Genomic DNA, 21,388 nt, shown 5'->3' with positions numbered 1-21,388 from the left:
AATAAAAATGGACTGTAATTAAGAAAAAGATGAACAGATTTGACCTAGTAATTCTTAAAATTTCTTCTCATCTAAAAGCATACATACTAAAATACATTTAAGAAACTAATCACAAAGTGTAGAACTTAAGTGGATTAGAATTTAAACAAAGTGTAAAAAATAATTTATGGCATTTATACAATAATTAGAAACATGAATATCGATTGAATATTTGATGACATGGAAGAATTATTGTTAATATTTCATGTGTGATGATGTACTATGGCTATCTTTAGAATACTTAATGTGTTTTAGGAAAACACATTGAAGTATTTAAGGATTAATCATACGGATCTGGGATTTCTTTGGAATTATTACAAGAGGAGAAGTAGGTGGGCTTACAGATGAAACCATATTGGTTTTGATTGCTAATTATTGATTCTAGGTGATAAGTATAAGGAGAATCATTATGCTTTTCTGTTTATATTTATTCATGTTCATAATTTCAACAATAAAAAATAAAAATGTATAATATTTTTAAATGGTTGTAATTAGAGGTAAAATGTAAACTACAAATGAAGACGGAAGGGAGTGGATTGTAACAGACTACGTATTGAAGATTGACTAAATTCACAGCAATTATTTGGTTGAGCACTTACTAATTCCAGGTTCTGTACTAGGTCATGGAGACAGTGAAGAAGACAGACACAGTCCCTGCCCTGGGGCAGCCTACATGTCTATGAGGATGCAGAGAAATAAACACGTGGTTAAAATCGGGGGGCAGGCTTCTAGAATACACAAGCATTCCCCAGTGCCACAAAACCACATCAGAAACTAGAAGTTTTCATTAAAAATAATATTAGTGTGGGACTCTCATTCCTTTGTTAAATTGAGAATTTTACCCTATTGTGTCTCACGAACTTCAGAAGAGAAAATTATAGTTGCAAGTGTTAAAGCTGTGTAACAGCGGTGACCTATTTCACCCTTAGCAGGGTTCCTGAGAAGTGGGGCGATACAAATTACAGCAGAGGCTCCTTGGTGGCAGAATATTTGATGGCCATTAGCCCATGGCATGCCCCATGCTGGGGACACACAAGGTTGTGGTCTGATCTCGCTTGGAGACACAGGCTTTCCTAAGATATGACAACACCATAACTAGAAGAACTGCTCAGTGCCTTTTCTTCAGTGACGTGCCCTCTCAAAACATGACCTAATCATACACATTCATGAGATCAGGGTGGAGGTGAAGTGACCTAGAAGATTGAGCAGCTATGTGCTGTGACCCATGCACATTTCTCAGCGAATTAGGTCTAAATTTCCAAATGGCCATGACCAGCCCCCTCTGGGTACCCTGCCAAACTCAGAAATCTTATATTCTCCAAATTATGCACCAGATAGGGACCATTCAAGGTCACAAGTCTATAACAGAATGAACTAACAAGAACCCATTTACTGTGTCTGCTTCCAGTTTGAAGAGAAATTTCTAAAATCTGCAGAAGATTTGGACAAGTTAAGAAATGGTAAGATCAATCTCTAAGTGCCTCTGATGAGTGTATCTAGTAGGAAGTACAGAGGGAGGCTTGAGCAGCCAGTAATGCCTATGTGTGTGAGGGGTGGTATTTGGACATGGTGCAGAGAGAGAAAGTGGTTAAGATGGAAGGGATGTGGCTCCTTGATCAAGTCTGGCAACTCTCTGCAGGCTAAAAGGACCAGACCTCTCAGAGTATTTGTTAGAGGAATGATCTCCTGCACCCTGAGAAAGCCCTTTTTTGTGTTCATACTTGGGGAACCGTGAATGAGCTGTGGTCATCAGCACAGGGTCCCATACAGCCCGCCCCATCCAAGCACATGCAAGAACATGCATTAGACGAAAGGAAGAGAAATAGATGTGGCCAATGTCTTGAGTTTTTTCTCTCATGGGGGGGCATGACAAGGTAACACTGCAGCACTATTGCAGACTTTGAAGACCAGAGAAAGGGACCGTTACATAAAAACCTCTCAGAACCTGCCTTAAATGTCACAAACACCATGAGACTTACTCTGGGAACTTCCTGTTTTAAATGACATCTTGTTGCCAGTCCTATTGTAACTTGTCCCAACCTCTTCCTAAAATATCCATGAAGGTAAATCAACACAAAAAATACAAGAGTCCCACTATGTATCTGGAGGGGCAATAAAAATACACATGAAACAAATGGGTAAAAAGTAAAAGGAAGCTTCTTAAGAAAAAGAAGAACTACACAAAGCTTTTTTAAAATGTTGTTTGGGCTGGGTGCAGTGGCTCACGCCTGTAATCCCCCATTTTGGGAGGCTGAGGCAGGTGGATCATTTCAGTTCAGGAATTTGAGACCAGTATGGCCAACATGGTGAGACCCCATCTCTTCTGAAAATACAAAAATTAGCCATGTGCAGTGGTGAATGCCTGTAATCCCAGCTATCAGGAGGGTGAGGTAGGAAAATCACTTGAACCTGGGAGGCAGAGGTTACAGTGAGCCAAGATCATGCCACTCCACTCCAGCCTGGGTGACAGAATGATACTCTGCCAAAAAATAAAAATAAAAATAAAAATAAGTTGTTTCAAGTGAAATCTTACCAGGCAATAATTTCTTCTTCATTTTACAAATTTAGTCATTTCCACAGCCGTTATTTTTCATCCGGAAAGGGTGGGTTTCATAGACATTTCACTTTCCTTTTTTTTCTTCCTTCTAAAGATGGATATTTGATGTTCCAGCAAGTGCCAATGGTTGAGATTGACGGGATGAAGCTGGTGCAGACCAGAGCCATTCTCAACTACATTGCCAGCAAATACAACCTCTACGGGAAAGACATAAAGGAGAGAGCCCTGTACGGTATATTTTCTGTTCTTCCATCCACAGAGAACACAGAGTGATTTAGGTCCTTCCTTGAGTGGGTGGGACCATGGCAGGGCATCGAGACCAGCAGCAGGCTGGGCCTTGGATGTGTACACTGAGGTCCAGTATTGCAGAGTCCCATGGAGATGAGGGAACAGTGAACATGGGGAGGGTTCAGGCAAGTGTGATTGTAAAAGACAATGCAGCCTATGGATCCAGCACCCTGACAGAGGTTTCCAAACACTGATGAACCGTGAACTCAGGAGGATGGGGAAGCATGATTCCAGGTGCTCAGGCCTTCAGAGTCTGGACTCCGGCCAATAGCTTTGGACAGGCATAGAATATTTGAGAGTCTGTAGATGAAGGACTAGGGAGGGAAAGCTGCAAAGAAGCCAAATCTTAGGTCCCAGTAATTCCAAGAATGATGACCAGGAACCTAAATTACCAACCAATTATAGCAACTGGAATACTTGAGCAGGGCTAGTAGAGGCTGGCACCAAGGATGCTGGGGTTACCTTGACACATGGATAGAAGGAAAAAACAGCCAGACTGATTCAATACCAGCAAAGCCAAGGGGTCTCCTTACTGCTGTGATCAGACTGCATGATTCCAAATAAATCCTGAATGAAACTGCTGGCAGCTCCTCAAAAACTCCAATGACCCTCTAACAGGTATACCCCCAAACAATCAAAAATACATCCACACTGCATCTTTCACATAAATGAATAATGCAAATAACAATGTTCATAGTATTCAAAAAGTGAAAATAACTCAAATATCAACAATCAATAAATGGAGGAGAAAAATGCGCCTTAGCCATGCAATGGAAAGATATTTGGTCATGAAAAGGAATGAAGTACCAGTGCATGCTACGAGATGATTAAACCATAAGACATGTTACATAAAAGAAACAAGACACAGAAGGCCACATATTATAGGATTCTTTTCATACTAAATGTCCAGATACTCAAATCCAAAGAGGTAGAAAGTAGATTAGTGGTTGCCTGGGGCTAAAGGAGTGGGACTTGGGGAAAAATGAAGAATACTGCTAATGGTACAGATGTCCTTATCAGTGTGATAAAAATACTTCTGGAATTAGACTGTGATTATTTTTACAGAATTCTGTGAATGCACTAGAAGCCACTCAATAGTATAATATAACATGTGACAATTATAGTATGTGAATATGCATGAATAAAGCTCTTGTTTTAAAAAGTATAGAGAATTTCACCAAGGAAAAGGATTCTTAGGTGGGGTCTCAGGAAAGGCACACATGACTAAAGTTGGGCAACAGCACATGGAGAGGGCTGTGGAAACATGTTTCATGAGTGTAATTGGAAGAACTGCAAATATGGGACATAGAATTAGCCCTGGGAGGTGTAAAATGATGAGAGAGGACGAGGAAATAAGGATGAGAGGGCTGTACCAGGGACTCTCTTAGGATTACTTAGGAAGCAGATCTTTGACCATTTGCCACACACTAAGTCCGTGCACAGAACAAACTACAATTCAGATGACCAATCCTAGCACAGCACCAGAGGGTACTGGCAGTGATTCCACCAATTTCTCTCATGACTGTGACCGCCAATGATTTTTTTCCTGTATTAGGTCATGTGTGTAACAAAATTTAGAGATCTATCTACCTCGATAGGTTGTTTTAATAAATAAATGTTAATATACCTGTAAAATCAGAGCATAATGACTAGACTATAAAAGGCACTCACTGGAGGTGAATTATTTTGCCATCACCTGTTACTCTACTCTCTTAGGTTTTTATAAACCTATGAAATCTAAGGAAAGGTATTTGACCATTTGGTTGTTTTTGTCTTTCAGGATTGATATGTATACAGAAGGTATAGCAGATTTGGGTGAAATGATCCTTCTTCTGCCCTTTTGTCAACCTGAGGATACAGATGCCAACACTGCTTTGATCAAAGAGAAGACAAAAAATCGCTATTTCCCTGCCTTTGAAAAAGTAAGTGAAAGTGTTCAGTGTTTGGGGAACTGAGTTTAGAGGCCAGTAGAAAAATAGTGGCTGGGCATTCCTGGGACACTGACCTTCACTTTCAGTGAGACATCCTGAACACCAACACAGCGCTCTGACTCTCAAGGCATTTTATGAAAATAGGCTCGGAGAAACAATTGTATCACTTATACCCAAGCTATAATTTTCCAGTAAAATTTTAATTTACTGAACCCCAACATGGAATTATCTGTTCAACAAAATCTCGTGTTCATAAGTAGAACGTGGGCTGTGGAAGGCTCTTGACCACACTAGAGGTTGCTGTTGAGTCTATGGAACCCCATGGACTTTGATTGAAGACGAACATGATGAAAGTGATCCATCAGAAAACATTCTGGTACCATGTGCAGGAAAACAGGAGACCAATTGCCCAACCAGAGAATACTGTAGTGTTTCAGAGATGGGTATTTTTTTAAAAGAGGATTGGGGATGCAGAGGGAAGATTTTTGCAAATGCATTTTATAGTAAGTTGTAGACATCAGTGCAGTTCTGTAGCGCTTCAGCTTGCAGATTATAACATAGTGCCAGTCAGGAGTGTGAGAGTCAATGCTGTAAGAAGATGATGAATTCAGGTTCACCCAGGTTACTACAGATCTCAGGGGAGACAGAGCAGGGAATGAGGAGAGCGAACAAGGAGAAATAGGGACTCTGAAATAGCCTCCTTCTGGGAGAAGAGTGTTGTCATGAAGGTGGAGTCTCTGCCAAGGGAGATTGGAGAGGGAGGGAGCAGAATGTAGAGCCATCCTGAATGTGAGGCTCCCTTGCTGAAACCTGGGGCAGACATAACATGTGGTGGGTGCTATGCCCTGGCCTATGTGGAAGAAGCAAGAAGCTGGGTGGGTGGTGTAAATGCCACAACGATGTGTGGAATAAGAAGAGAAAATGGGAGCCTGAGGCTCCAGATGAGTAGAGTCACTCTCTCATTCATTCAGATAATGTGACTCTGGTTCTGCACCCATGCAGTAAAGAGCAACAGGAGGTGGGGAAAGTCAGGCTGGAGGCTCCTGAAAAGAAGCAGGGGGTCCCAGTCTGGGTGGGCATGTGTGTTCCTGATCTGATTCCTCCAATTCTCTCCAGGTCTTAAGGAGTCATGAGACCAGGGGCTACCTTGTTGGCAACAAGCTGAGCGGGCTGACATTCACCTGAGTGGAACTTCTCTACTACGTGGAAGAGCTTGACTCCAGCCTTGTCTCAGCTTTCCCTCTCTGCTGAAAGGTGACCCATTTTGCAGCCCAGAGAGGCAGCCCCACATCTCCCATCTTGGGATCTTGTATCTGGGTCCTGGGACTGTCCAAGTTTTGACGCCAGCCTTCTCCAGGCCTTCAGTGCCCCAGGGTCTCCAAAATCAGCTTCCAGGATCCAATGTTGAGGAATGAAAACACTTTTGTTATGGAAAATTTGTGGTGCATGCTACCCCGCAAAGAGTATTTTTATCATGTGAAGGACCCAGGACCCAGCATCCTCTCCCCATCCCTCTATTTCAATGTGGTTTCTGTTCCTGAATTCTCTGTGATGTCCTCTATCCCATATGTGCCCTTGTCTTCCCGCATTAAGTCAGTCTGAGCAGGGCCCTTTCCATCTGGTTTTCTCCCTGGGCTCCAGCTCCTGCTGTCATCATTGTGTTCCTCTCTGCACAGCTCTCCAGCACTCTGCCCCCAACACTGTATCGCTCACTGAGAAAAGGTGGTCCCATGGTTTGTCTTTAATATTTTCTATAACTATTCTCTTTCCCAACTAATTTCCCCATATTTTTACTTCTGCTTAGAGACTGATCTGTGTTGATATCTCACAGGCACATTATTTTTTCTTGTCTTATATGAGAGTCACTAATCTACAGGATTAATATGTAAGGAGCAAGATAGGGATGACTGAACTGATTAAAACTTAAAGACATCTTTGGGAAAAATAAAGTGAGCTACATGTTCTTGCTCTTATCTTCATATCAGGGGACATATCTTGCTCTTATCTTCATATCATCTTATCAGGGGACTCGCTTGGTCTTTGGCAGGAGGGGCTCAGATTCCCTGGGTCGTGTTAATGGTGGTGGCAGGCCTTGGCTTCACTCTGAGGCTGTGCTTTATGAATTACAGGCCCTGAAAACCAGAATCAGCAACCTGCCCACGGTGAAGAAGTTTCTACAGCCTGGCAGCCCAAGGCAGCCTCCCATGAATGCAAAATCTTTAGAAGAATCAAGGAAGATTTTCAGGTTTTAGTAAAGCAACCATGGAGTCCAAGAACATACAAAACCAATATTCTAAAGTTTTGCAACAATAAAGTGCTTTACCTAAGTGTTGACTGTGCCTGTTGTGAAGCTAATGAACTCGTTCCAATTATATGTTAATTAAATAATACAACTCCTATTCGCCGACTTAGTTAAAATTGATTTCTTTTCATTAGGATCTGATGTGAATTCAGATTTCCAATCTCCTCATAGCCAACCATTTTCTTGGAATTAAAAATTCAGTAAAAAAGGAAACTATAAATTATGTGGTTTGTTTGACTTTTCCAAGAATTGTCCTGTAACAAACAATTTATCATACAATCTATTAAAATGTCAATGTAGAAATGCTCTTCTGACATTTTCGGGTGTGCACAGGAGAAGAGTTACCATTCTGGGGAATGGCATAAAGCCATTTTCTTCTTTTCCTGGACAGTCATTTTATTTCTGATGAAAGCATTCTTTCTTATGCATTTGTAAAATAACGATTCTGTCTGCTCCGGATTCCTCAGTTTTCTAGGAGGTGAGGAAATAGTGAAGAGCAAACAGACCCACCCTCTGCTCTCAGGCCACCCTGTTGTCCCTTACAGTGTATGTGCTCCTGGCTCATCCTCACTCTGCTGCTTAAGGCTCCGTGGGGCCCAAGCCCTTCCCTCAGTTCCTTCAGTGCCACTCAGGCCTGGGCTGCCAAGATACAGATGGTATATGTGAATTACATACAAATAACTAAATGCGAAATCATTTTTCCCTGGTGTGTCATTGTGCCAGAATGCTTCGATTAGGAGTGCTTTCTAGCTCCGCCCACATACTGGGCTTATAATGTGAATCTCTCTCAGGACACCTGGACTTCTGCAATTTGAGCTCTCCTCCTGTTAGAGTGAGCTTCCCCACAGTTGGCAGAGGTGGTTGATGGAGCAGACAGACACACAGGCTTTCTACCTGCAGCTTCACTTTGTGCTAGTCTCTTCACTTACAATCAGAGTAGTTGTTCTAAAATGCAAATTAGAAAAAAAAAATCACAGAATTCTTCAGTGAGTCCTCACTGCATACAGAATGCATCCTCACACCCATCCTCCCTCCTTGATCTCCAGCCCAGTCAACCCTCTGAGCATGGTGGGGCCTCTTGCCTTCCTGCCTGGGTGCATCTGCTAGCCCTGCCTGGCAAGCTTCTTCCCAGTGGACACACTTAACACCACCTCATTGCTTCCCAGGAGTGCTGGGCTGTCCTCTGCCTTCCACAGAGCCCCAGGGAACCTCTAGTAACACCTGAGGGCCACTGTGTCTGCTCCCCTGTACTGTGAGCTCATGGTGTGGGGCTTGGCCTGCTGAGTCCCCAGTACTTCTTCACTAACATCTGCACAGACCCATGCACAACTCTATGTACCTCCAGAACCCAGGTATATGAGACTGGGCTTTGAGAACTCACAAATCCCCACATACTCTACCCGTCTCTATTCATTCATCAATTTCTAAAAAAAAAAAAGACTAATATCCCTCAAACTCTTTGTAAGGACCTTGCTTGGATGCTGACCAAATTAAACAAACTGCTAAGAAATTTTTATGGGACACTTTCATGAACTAGAATGCTGAAGCTCTGGGGAAATTAGGGAATTATAGAATCTTAATATGATAAGAGATTATCATATTAAACATCATAGCGTCATTATGTTTAGAAGAGAAGTTCTTCCTTTCTAGAGATGAATACTAGTATTTACAGATGAAATGATATGCTGTCTGGGATTCGCTTGAAAAGAATCCCATGGTAGTGGAGGGAGTATGCGGGAGTTTGCATCATTTTCTTCTGGCTCCTGTCACAGATTCCTACAAACTGGGTGGCTTGAAACAACAGAAATGCATTTTCTTACAATTCTGAAGGCCAGAAGTCTGAAGTCAGGGTGTAGAAGGCCACACATTCCCTGGAGCTCTAGGGAACAATCTTCCCTGTATCCTACAGCTTCTGGGGGCTCTTGGCATTTCTGGACTTTCACGGATCGTGGCCACATCACTCTACTTTCTGCCTGGGGCTTCCAGCACCTCACCCTCTGCGTGTCTGTGTCTTCTGTTCTCTGTGTTGCAGGGACGCTTGTCAGTGGATTCAGGGCCTATCTGGATATACCAGGATGATCTCATCTCAAGTTCCTTAACTTCATCTGCAAAGAGGCTTTTTCCAACTAAGGTCACATTCACAGGACCCAAGGATTTGGACATGGGCCTCTCTTTCTTGGGAGCCAACATAACGTAATCCACTACCTGGTAGAGATGAAGAAATGTTGCTGGAAACTGATGCATCCAGGTCATGGGTACCTTCAAGCTTGTTATATTATTCCCTCTACTTTTGGATTTGCTAGAATTTTTCCATGTACATTTTAAAACTATCTTATTTCCGGAGCTCTCTACGATGTCCATGTTTTGTCCCAGACAATGAGGACTGGACTCAAACAAGATGAAGGCTCTGCCCTCAGGAGCTCAAGGTCTAAGGGGAAATCGGATATTGAATACATCTTGTCAAATTAATGTAGGGAAAGACACAATAGAGAAAACACAGTAGGAGCTGAAAGTAGAGTATTCCAGTCAGGACAAACACCATGTGCAAAGGCCCAGAGGCCAGAAAGGGTGATTTGAGCAACGCAGAGAGGAAACACTATAAAAATAGGGCAGCCAGATTTGGTGGATAAGATACAGAACAGCAAAATAAATGTGAATTTTAGATAAACAAGCAATACTTTTTTAGTATAAACATGTTTCCTACAGTGTTTGGGACACACATACTAAAAATGACTGATCCTTTGCCTGGAATTCACATTTACCTGGGTGCCCTGTATTTTATGTGGCAACCCAGTAAGAGAAGCCTTCCAGAGGGCCATCAGCCTGCCCTTCACAGACGTACCCTCCCAGCTATGCTCCCGGCAGAGATTTCTCATCTGCCTTAGTCCTTACATCCAAGTCACGAAAAGTGAGTGTCTTCAAAAAGCCAGTTTCCACTGACTTGTAAAGAGAGCAAAATCTGCTGAAATTTTTGGTTAAACTTTTATTGCCAAACTTGAAAAAGAACATATTAACCAGTTATCTTGTGATAAGAGGATGACTTGCCATTTTTCTTAGCATCTAGTAGGCAGTCCTGCGGTCCTGAGACGTGTGGGAGTGGCTGTTTTTAACTTGACTCTATTCCTTTCAATGGGAGGGAGCTACTGAAATGACCATGTAGTACATAAGCCACATTAGGACCTCAAATTAAGCCGTTGAGTCACGAGGGTGACAACCTTTAACAAAGTAAGCACTGATCTTACAAATCTTTCTACACTGCCTGACACCATCTCATCTAGGTCACTAGAAAAAATACTTTTAAATGTGTCCTTAGTATAATAAAAAAATCAGTTTCATACTCACATCAATGCCCTCTTTGTGTGGTTGGATGACAGTTTGAGTCGTGCATTCAGTTGCTTTGGATATATTGTGTCAACTCGATAATCAGAGAGAGACTCTTTATATGGGAACAAAGTTTTGTAATAGGTACATTAGAACATTCCGCTCTGTGGAGATGTCACACTAACTGCTATTAGGGGGTTTTGAGCGATGACTCTTTCTGGCTACTTCCTGCTGAAAAGGGGCATCGAATAAGGAACGGCAGCTAAGACTCCTCCTGGGGTCTATCTAAGGGTCCTCAGTAGAATGGCATGTTCATGTGTGGTTCAGTTTGCAGCATCATTTGGAATTTGATTACCTCTAGGTGAGAAGAAACAATTCGAGTTACAGTATTGACTATACAGGGTCCAAATATCAATACGAGACATATAAGCAAGAGAGGGCTTAATAAAGGAGTTAACCAATTCCCTAAAGAAGACTGGAATTCATTAAAGAGGGATTATAGCCACCCAGGGCTGAAGCCTGCATTTTCCCTGAGCCTGTCAATGATTTTGATTTGATCTTTAGGTGCCTGTAGATTGTCCTCTACTTTACTAGAGGTGTTAGTCCAAGATATAGAACTTCCCTTTGGGGGTCTATGAAGTTCCTTGGTTTTATTTTCCCAAAGAAAGAAACCTCTGGGTTATGGGCACCCTCCTCTTTCATTACCTGGCAGAATTTGCAGGAGAATTGCCCAGAACTAGCATATTGATCAAGATTGTTTACATGACCCATCCCTTTTTCTTTCTTTCAAGCTGCAGGAGATCACTTGATTGACAGGAATAAGCAGGGTTAGTCTAAAATGCATGCAAAAAGCTTAAAAACAATTAATGAGACTAGGATTTAATGATAAATGTATGATAAGCTTTGGAGCACAATTTTTCTCTCTAGTCCTCACTTTTGGTAAAAACAAATTATGATAAGACTGTATATGTTGTTCGTAGAATAAACTTTAGTCTTATACTTGGCCTAATGATTTGCATAAAGTGCAGCAAGAATGATTATTTCTACATAGGCCTTTTGGATTGGCTTTGATGAAATTCTGTTCAACAAGGAATTTCAGATAAGACTTTTTTTTGAGATGGAGTCTTGCTCTGTTACCCAGGCTGAAGTGCAGTGGTGCAATCTCTGCTCACTGCAACCTCCACCTCCCAGGTTTACGCCATTCTCCTGCCTCAGCCTCCCGAGTAGCTGGGACTACAGGCGCCCGCCACTACACCCGGCTAATTTCTTGTGTTTTTAGTAGAGATAGGGTTTTACCATGTCAGCCAGGATGGTCTCGATCTCCTGACCTCATGATCCACCCACCTTTGCCTCCCAACAAATAAGACTTTTAAAGCCAAACCCAGCCATGGGTTTGTATCCTCAAATACCTGTGAGTTGGGTGATCCTCTCCACTTGAGGTTCCAAGATAAACTCGGAGCTTCCAGACCTGTTAGAACATGACATTCTTTAATGACCACAGAACCTGTGCCTTTTAAAAACTGAATGTTGTATATGCATCCTAAAGAAGCTGAAGTTAATAAATTCTTCTCTCATTTACAAAAGCAATTACAGCTAATTGGCCACAACGGGGATGACTCCTAGTGGTCTATAATAATATCATGGCTTGGGGGATGCGGTCCTTGGTGGAAAGTTCTCCTAGTAAACCTTTTGGGAATTCTGATTTTAGGTCTTGTCATGTGCATCTGTATTTACTATTGGTGTAGGTTTTGTTGGCAGTGTTTCACAAATTTATGGGGAAACGACCTTGCAGGAGATCCCACCCTTTTCTGCCTGCTTAGGAAACATCACAAAAAAGGTGGACCTGTGAAATTGCAAGAGCCAGTCAGAGAGGTGGATTGTAGGGTCCTCCAGTTTCCTCACTTTCTTTCTGTGTCCTGACTGCAAATCAGAGTGCCTTGGCCACTCCATGACCCATCCAGCTGCAGGTTTTTCCCAGCAGGCTTAAAGCTACACCAGGGCCTTGAACATTTCCAGACACTGATAAAGATACCTAGGTTGTTGCTCCAAACACCAAAAGAAACTGGTCCTGGTTCTGAGCCAAACTCCTTAAACTTTCACACAGATTCCATACCCTGATCCCCTCACTGCAGACATATGTAGGTAGAACATGCCTTTTCTCTCATCTGTCATGAGGACTGCTGCAGTACTGTAAGTTCTCCTAATAAATGCTCTGGACTGATGACCTTAGCATTTAGTGCTTCTTTCTTTGGAATCCCAACCAGCCCACCTCAAAATGAAATTGTGGGAATTCTCCTCTGCCACTTTTGGGGTAGTCCAGCCTTCACTTTGGTGGGATGAAACAATAAGTAGTCATAAGAAATGATCTCCTTATAAGGACACCAGGAATTCGATTAGGAGCCACCCTTACCCGGTGTGACTTCATCTTAACTAGATTACACCACCAGAGACCTTTTTTGTATCTGGGATTAGGACTTGAACATACTCAACATACTCTTCTTGGGGAACAAAATTTAACCTACAACTCCACGCTAAGGGATGAGATAGTGCTGGGGGTGAACCTGGTCAGGCCACCTCTGCTGGAATCCATGGGTCAGAGGTGGATTCTCAGGGAGGGCAGTCATAGCTGACTTGAGATTTGCAGGCAAGACAAGTTGCAGTTATGAGGTAGAGCTATAGATGGGCAGCAGGGGTGGAATCCTGATGGAGGCTCAGCACGGTTAATAGTGTAAAAGAAAGAGACTGAGCATGGTGTATTCAAAGAAAGAGAAGACGCTCAGTCTGAGTGAAGCATTAAAGCGCAAGGTAGCAGGAGTGATGATGAGGTAGGATCCGGGAACAAGGCCTGCAGGCCTAGGGACTTTGAAGGCCATGACAAGAAGTTTGGATTTTGTCCTGAGAAAAGAGGGAGCTGTGGAAGTATATACCTTGCTTTGCCAAACTGGCATCCATAAAATAAAATCACAGCTTTTAAATATTCATTTTCAGTCACTTAAGCATCCATCTTAGAATAGCAAGAACATTCTTTCCCTCTGGGAGTCTCTTTCCTATGTTAAAAGATAAATTTAGGCACATTAAAATTTTAAAGAGTTTATTTTGAGCAGACAGACATTCATGAATCAGGCAGTGCCAAACCACAAGAAATTTGGGCTTCGCTGAGGGGGTATGAGTGGAAAACTTTGAAAAGGTGTTTATGGAAGCAAAACAAAGAAAATATTTGCTTGGTTAAAGTGAAAAGTCACTAGTTAGAATTTAGTTGGCAGTTTCTGATAGGTTAATTTTAAGTTTCTTGTTTTCCTAGGACATGACCTTCATGCGGAGTTGAGCTTTAGCTTGCTTACGTAAGACTCAAAGCACTGGGGAAATCTCAACCTACTGGCCTCCTAATTAATTAATACCCACATCAAATCCAACAATACAGGGGCTTATTCTATTCAAGGAGTCAAGTAGCCCTGAGATCAGTAGAAAATTCTATCAATCTCTGCTGCTATCTGCCACATGGAGTTCCTGTTGTCCCATAGACTTCATGATCTGAGACGGTTTGGTTGAAACACTGGCCACAATTTGTCCATGTGAGTCCCAGTATCTTCATTCTCTAGCCCTTCACAGGAAGAAAGAGGAGGTCTCCCTCCCTGCTATCCCTCAGGCCTGGGATCTCAAAATGTAGGTGGATATATAGAGTCATTTTTCTCTGGCATGCCACTGTCCAGGAGAGATGAGGATGGAACAATTTCTAGCTTCAGCCATGTACTAAGCCCATAACTTATGCTTCCCCAGAAAATCTAAGATCTAGGGGGTTAGACCCAGGGCACAGGTCCCGATTGTACATTTCCATAATGTCAGCTTTGCCACAACTGGGTGTGTTAGGGCAGACAAACACGTGGGACTCATGGCTCATGTCCTTTACATCTACTAAGGGTTAGGTCAATTCAACCCAACCAAGATATTCCAAGATATCTTCCTAAGAGGTTCCCAGTTCCCTTTACACATTTACCTGCTTCCTCTTCAGCAGGTAAACATCCCAGCGGTAGACTCTTGTACTCTCACTCTGCAATAGAGTTTTCAACCTGATCATACCCAGCCTTCCCCAGTTTACAACAGATATTTTATAATTTATTATTATTATTATCCTGAAGTGAACTTTATAAGATTTACCTCATAATGGTTGCTGCTGGGAATACAAGATGAATAAGGTATAATAATCCTAGCCTTTGAGGGGTGCATAATTAACCCCAAGGAAAAAGATTTGCATATAAAGAATTACGAGTCAGTATGTAAATTTGTATTAAAGAAGGTTCCTGCAGGTGGCAAAATGACCTCTCAAAAAGAGTGGCTGAAGAGGCCGGGTGCAGTAGCTCATGCCTATAATCCCAGCAGCTTGGGAGGCCGAGGCAGGTGGATAAGTTGAGGTTAGGAGTTTGAGATCAGCCTGGCCAACATGGCAAAACCCTGTCTCTACTAAAAATACAAAAATTACCCAGCATGGTGCCACACACCTCTAGTCCCAGTTATTCTGGAGGCCGCGGCAAGAGAATCGCTTGAGCCCAGGAGACAGAGGTGGCAATGAACCTAGATTGTGCCATTGCACTCCAGCATGGGTGACAGAGCCAGACTCCATCTCAAAAAAAAAAACAAAAAAAAAAACAAAAAAACACACACACACACAAAACAACCAACCAAACAAAAAGAGTGGCTGAAGAGAGTTTAATGAAATAACTATTTTATTAGTCTTTCCTCATGCTGCTATAGAGAAATACCCAAGACTGGGTAATTTATAAAGGAAAGAGGTTTAATTGATTCACAGTTTCACGTGGCTAGAGATACCTCAGGAAACTTACAATCATGGTGGAAGGCACGTCTTTACAGGGCGGCAGGGGAGAGAATGAATGCCCAGAGAATGGGGAAGCCCCTTATAAAACCATCAGGTCTTGTGAGAACTCACTCACTATCATGAGAACAGAATGGGGGAAACTGCCCCCATGATTCAATTATCTCCACATGGTCCCTCCCATGACACATGGAGATTATGAGAACTACAATTCAAGCTGAGATTTGGGTGGGGATACAGCCAAACCATATCACCTATTTACAAACTGGGGAAGGGTTAAGCCATCACAAGGGATGATGAAGCACTCTGGGGCTCTACTTCCCCTGGGAGACAAGAGCAGAAAGCAGCACAGGGATCTAGGAAAACACTGAGAGTCACGAGAGTCACAGCTGCAGGAAAAGTCTGCACCAACAGGAGCTGACAGCTTTCATAGAGAAAGACCCACTGTCAACTTAAGTAGCCCTGAAGACATGGACAGTTTGTAAATGACTGGAAATTACGACAATAATTTATTACTGATTTGCTCTAAAGTGTTATCCATTTTATGCTATATATAGTTTAGTGTAGTTAGAAAATAAAGGGAAATTTATTTTTAATTTTGGGTATATATACAGATTTATATATTTACCATGCCAGATGTTAAATATTATGAATATCATTCCTGGGTAGTCTATGACATAAAAGTATGAAGATTTTTGTTAAGAAGTAATTAACATTTGGTATTTAATATTTACACCATCCACCATTTTCATAGTGAGTTTATATATATGTGTGTGTGTGTGTGTATGTAATTGAAGTGGATATTAATTTCTCTGCACTGGGGGAATTGGGTCAATATTTGAGCCATTAGGTATATCAACTTGCCAGTTTTCTGGGATATTCTTGAAGAACAAACATGTTTTAGCAACATTCTGCCAATTAGAGCTGCTTAAATGAGGCAGCTGTGAGTCAGCACAAATTTAGTTTGTGTTGACTTTGCTCTGCCTTGCCTCCTATATTTCTCCAATCTTTACTCACCTTCCCTCTGCACTCAGCAGCTTTGTTTCAATATATTTGTCCTTTGAACCTTTGAATACAGTTGCAACATTCTAAGTCAACAGGGCAGCTAAGCATACCTAGCAGGAAAAAAAAAATTCGACTTTAACCTCAGAAACCGACAAAATCTTCTCAAGGATTATGGTTCCAATAAATACTGTTTAAAGTATTTTATTCATAGTTCTATTCAGTAAACATTTATAGAGCACCTACTTTGTTCCCTGAATTGTTTTAGGGACAGAGAATGCCAGGAAAGACTAAGTCCCGAATGACAGGAACCAGAAGATCCAGTGTGAGAGGGTCTTAGTCAGAGGGAACAATGAGACAGGGTGTTAGTCAGGAACAAGTTGGGTGTGTTTTAGGTACACTGGTGTTTGGGAGCATGGTGAGGAAGTATTGAAAGATGAGGCCAGCATGGGTGTATTAGTTACCAATTGTTGTACACCAACTCACCCCGAAGTTTAGGGACTTAAAGCAACAAATATTTATTATCTCACACAGTTTCTGACGGTCAGGAATCTGGGAGCAGCTTAGCTGGGTGGTGAATCAGCATTTCTCAGGACGTTGCAATCAAGTCACTAACAAAGGCTGCGTCAGCGGAGGGCTTGACTGGGGCTAGTGGATCTCTTTCCAAGATGGCTCACTCACATGGCTGTTGGCAGAGGCCTCAGTTCCTCTCTGAAAGTTGGCAATACATCTCACTTCTTTGGCATGTCTGCTTCTCTGTAGGACTGCTTGAATGTCCCCAGGACATGGCAGCTAACTTTCTCTGGAGTATGTAAGCAAGAGGGAAACTACAATGTCTTTTATGACCTAGTATTGGAAGTCACACCTCTGAAGATAGAGAAGGGCTGAGGAGATCGCCTCGGGGGAGAGAGCAGGTGGAGAAGAGAAGGCTGGGTGGAGCCAGCCAAGGCATCTAAGGAGGAGGGGTCAGCGAAGTAGAAGGAAGTCCAAGAAAGTGTGGCATCATGAGGCCAACAGATAAGCAAGAGGACAGAAGAGTGGCATTGAATTTGGTACCACGGAGGCTACTGCTGACCTGAGGAGAGAAGATGGGGACACAAGCCTGACTGGAGTGGGTTGAGGAGAAAATGGGACGTGAGGCAGTGGAAACACCAGCTACCTACAGCCTTTTTGAGAAGTTTTGCTCCGAAAAAGGGCATATGGTTGGGACAATAGACTTCCTCAGTGATCTAGAAGAGGAAGGGAAGGTTGAGTAGGCTGGGCTCAGTTTCATTTGCAATTGTGGAAAGTCGCCTAAGAGTGGCTGAGGCTGTGCACTGAACTCTTTACAGCCGCCAGGGAGGTGCCTTGGCTCTGGGCAGTGCGCCATCTGGTGCTCAGTCATGGAGTCAGAGTTAGACTAACAGTAGGTTGGGCAATCCCTTTGCTGGAACAGAAAGGTTTTTTTTCTCGTACATTTTAAATTCAAGTTGGAGTAAACTGCCAAAAGAACAACTTAAAAAATGCTGACTGAAAGGCGGAAGTGGAAAGTTCACCTCACTTCCTTTTAACCCCTTCCAACTTATTCCATTTCGTCTTTCTTTCTTACTCCCTCATCCTCTTCACCTTAATCCGTGAGTCTCTCTGTGTTTCCTTTTCTACTGTCCGTTTCTACGATGCAGAATCTAATGATGCAGCTACAAGCCAAGAAACACCAAAGATTGCTGGCAGCCACCAGAAACCAGGAGAGAGGCCGGCAACAGATTCTCCCTTAGAGCTTCCAGAAGGAACCAGCTTTGCTGACATCTGAATTCTGGACTTTTAGCCACTAGACTTGTGCAAGAATAATTTCTGCTGTCTAAGCCACCCAGTTCGTGGTAATTTGTTACAGTGGCCACAGGAAAAGAATTCAACTACTTTGCAATAAAAAAAAGGAATGAGTACATACAAAAGCATAGATGAATTTCAAAATAATTGTGCTGCGTGAAAGACACCAAACAAACAAAATACCTGCTGTATGCTTCTATTTATATAAACTTCTAGAAAATGCAAACTAACTCATTGTGACAAAAAGCAGATGAGTGCTACGGGGCCAGGCAGGAGAAAGGGATTTCCAAAGGGCATGAGGATGTGAATAAGTTCATTATCATGATTATGATGATAGTTTCATAGGTGTATGTGTATGTTAAAACTTAGCCAGTTGAGGCTGGGCATGGTGGCTCACTCCTGTAATCCTAGCACTTTGGGAAGCCGAAGCAGACGTATCACCTGAGGCCAGGAGTTCAAGATCAGCCTGGCCAACATGGCAAAACCTCGTTTCTACTAAAAATACAAAAATTAGCTGGGCGTTGTGGCACACTCCTGTACTCCCAGCTACTTGGGAGGCTGAGGCATGAGAATCACTTGAAATCAGGAAGTGGAGGTTGTAGTGAGCTGAGATCACGCCACTGCATTCCAGCCTGGGGGTGACAGAGGGAGACTCATCTCAAAAACAAAAATGAAAACAAAACCGAAAAATGTATCCAGTTGTACACTTAACTCTGTACACTTTTTTTTTTTTTTTGACACAGTGTCTCGCTCTTGTCACCAGGCTGTAGTGCAATGGTGCAATCTCAGCTCACTGCAACCTCCCTCTCCCAGGTTCAAGTGATTCTCCTGCCTCAGCCTCCCAAGTAGCTGGGATTACAGGTGCCCACCACATCCAGCTAATTTTTTGTATTTTTAGTAGAGATGGAGTTTTGCCATGTTGGCTAGGCTGGTCTCAATATTTCATATATATATATATATATAATATATTGTATATAATACATTATATAAAATACACATATATTTTAAAGTGTCAATTATATCCCCTAATACAGTAATAAAACTAATAGATGGAAATAAACAATCACAAATCTATCATGTAGATAAGCATGCTGTACAATCCCTCTGCTCTCCAGCTGGTCTCCTCAGCTGCCTCTGTCCTTTGGAAGGCTTCCTTCTACTTAGAAACTGGCCCAGGTCTCCACTGTCCTAACCTTCTTAGCCATGCACCCACACTCAGAAGAAACCAACAAACACTCCACAGCAAATTTTTAAAATTCTTTATCCTTGGCTAGTTTTCCCTTTTGCTATTTCCTTCTTTCTTTTCATGTCCAAAACTTCAGTAGTCTACACTCTAGCTCTCCTTCCTCTCTCAAAGTCTTGAATTTTAATTTCTGAATTAATGAACTAATCATCTTAGTTCTATGAGTTTCAAGGTCTTTTCTCAGTCTATCTTTAACTTCTATGCTGCAAATACCAGCCCAACTTCCCTTTCCATCAGCAACTTTCTGCCGCAGTCTCCCACTCTTCGCCAAGCACTACTGCTCAGATTTTCTTGTGGCTCATTTTTTCTTAGTTTCATGATTTATATCTCTTCTTTGCCAACATGTTGTCACGTGGATCCCACCCAGTCCTGCTTCATGTCAAAAGGCCAGGATTTTCTTGAAATAAATAACACGTAATTAAGGACAGCCCTCCTGCCTCCATAGCACAGCCCTGTGAAGAAAGCTATGAAAAGATTCCCGAGGCTGACGTTGGGCAGTGAACAAGTGAACAGAGCATTTAGCAGGGCAACTTGGATGCATCTCTGAAATGGCGTGGCCACTATTCCACTCACTGCACTCCACTCCTTATCTTGAAATGTTCTCCCCACTGCTCTCTGCCAGTCCGTATCAACATCTTCTGCATCATGACACCTTCATAAATACTGGACATTCCAACAAGGGGTCTTTCTAAATCTGTATTTCTTTCCATGCTGTCCCCACATCCTGAAGTGACAGTTTTGTCATTCTAATATTGGGGAAGATATGGAAGAGGATGGCAGTAGAGGTGGAGAAGCAGCTCTCACATAGTAGGAAGGTGGCTACTAGGTATTGTAGGTGAAAGCCAGGACTCATGCATCTGAGATGAGGATGCACTGAAGCTGATTAAAATTCTGTTATTATACATCCTCATCCTATTGTTCTACCTCAAGACCTATGCATGCTTTCTTCTAAGGCTGCCCTCAATACTGGTTGTTCTGGTATTGTAAGGAAACAAAGAAGGAAGAATCAAGCATCAAAACTCAACACATCTAGTGTTCCCCTTTAGTTTACAGATGAAAGCACTGGGGTTCAGAGAGGTTGAAATTTATCTAACGTCACAAAGCTGATCAATGGTAGAATCAGCCTAGAACCCAGGTTTTCAGAATCACTGGCAACAGCCTTTTCCATTTATCCACTGATTCAGCAAATAATTTTTTTAGTTCTAATCTATAAAATGCTGCACTAGGACAGAGATACAGTGCTGAACAAGATGGGACAAAGGCCTTTGACCTCAAGGAATTCACATTGTAGTGGGAGGAGACAGACTACAAACACAAAAGAAAAAGTGATAAATATCTCAGTAATTATAGCCTATGATTGGGATGTGAAGGAAATTAAGCAGGGACTATGAATTAGATTGTTCTCAGGTTGCTAATTAAAAGACATATCCAAGTCTGGATAGTTTATAGAGGAAAAAGTTTTAATAGACTCACAGTTCCACATGGCTGGGGAGGCCTTACAATCATGGAGGAAGGCTAAAGGCACATCTTACACTACGGCAGGCAAGAGAGAATGAGAACCAAGTGAAAGGGGTTTCCATTTATAAAACCATCAGATCTCGTGAGACGTATTCACTACCATGAGAACAGTATGAGAAAAAACGCTCCCGTGATTCAGTTCTCTCCCCCCGGGTCCTTCCCACGATACATGGGAATTATGGGAACTACAATTCGAGATTTGGGTGGGGACACAGCTATTATCAGACTATAATAGAGAGTAGCTGGGGAGAACTTTACTTTAGATGAATGGTAAGGGAAACATAAAAATTGAGAGAAAACTAGGCATGCAAAGAGATGGAAGGGAGGTTCTGGGGCAAAGGAACCAGCATTTTCATGGGTTTGAAGAGAGAAAGTGCTCAGTGTCTTTGTGTACCCCAAGCCGAAGGAGGCCCCTGGGGCTTGGCTGAAAAGTAGAGGGCAGGGACATGGCTTGAGGAGGGGGGTGGCAGGTGGCAGATGACTCACTCCCGTTAAGTCCTGTTAAGGAGTTTGGATTTTATTCTAGGTGAAATGGGAATCCAATGGATGGCCC

General features: G+C 42.4%; 1 pseudogene across 1 annotated transcript in view; it reads left to right on the top strand.

Annotated features, from left to right (window-relative positions):
• LOC101002090 overlaps positions 1-7,330 on the top strand; it is an 81,814-nt pseudogene extending 74,484 nt beyond the window's left edge. Inside the window, exons 3-7 of the transcript XR_004184303.1 lie at positions 1,448-1,499; positions 2,691-2,823; positions 4,665-4,806; positions 5,932-6,069; positions 6,945-7,330. The product of XR_004184303.1 is annotated as a glutathione S-transferase A1-like (transcript). The remainder of the gene's footprint in view (positions 1-1,447; positions 1,500-2,690; positions 2,824-4,664; positions 4,807-5,931; positions 6,070-6,944) is intronic.
• The last annotated feature ends 14,058 nt before the right edge of the window (positions 7,331-21,388 follow it).

This window comes from Papio anubis, chromosome 6 (genome assembly GCF_008728515.1).
Source record: "Papio anubis isolate 15944 chromosome 6, Panubis1.0, whole genome shotgun sequence".
Classification (NCBI taxonomy): domain Eukaryota; kingdom Metazoa; phylum Chordata; class Mammalia; order Primates; family Cercopithecidae; genus Papio; species Papio anubis.
The sequence above is the reverse complement of the archived record's forward strand: the minus strand, read 5'-3'. Positions and strand labels throughout refer to the sequence as shown.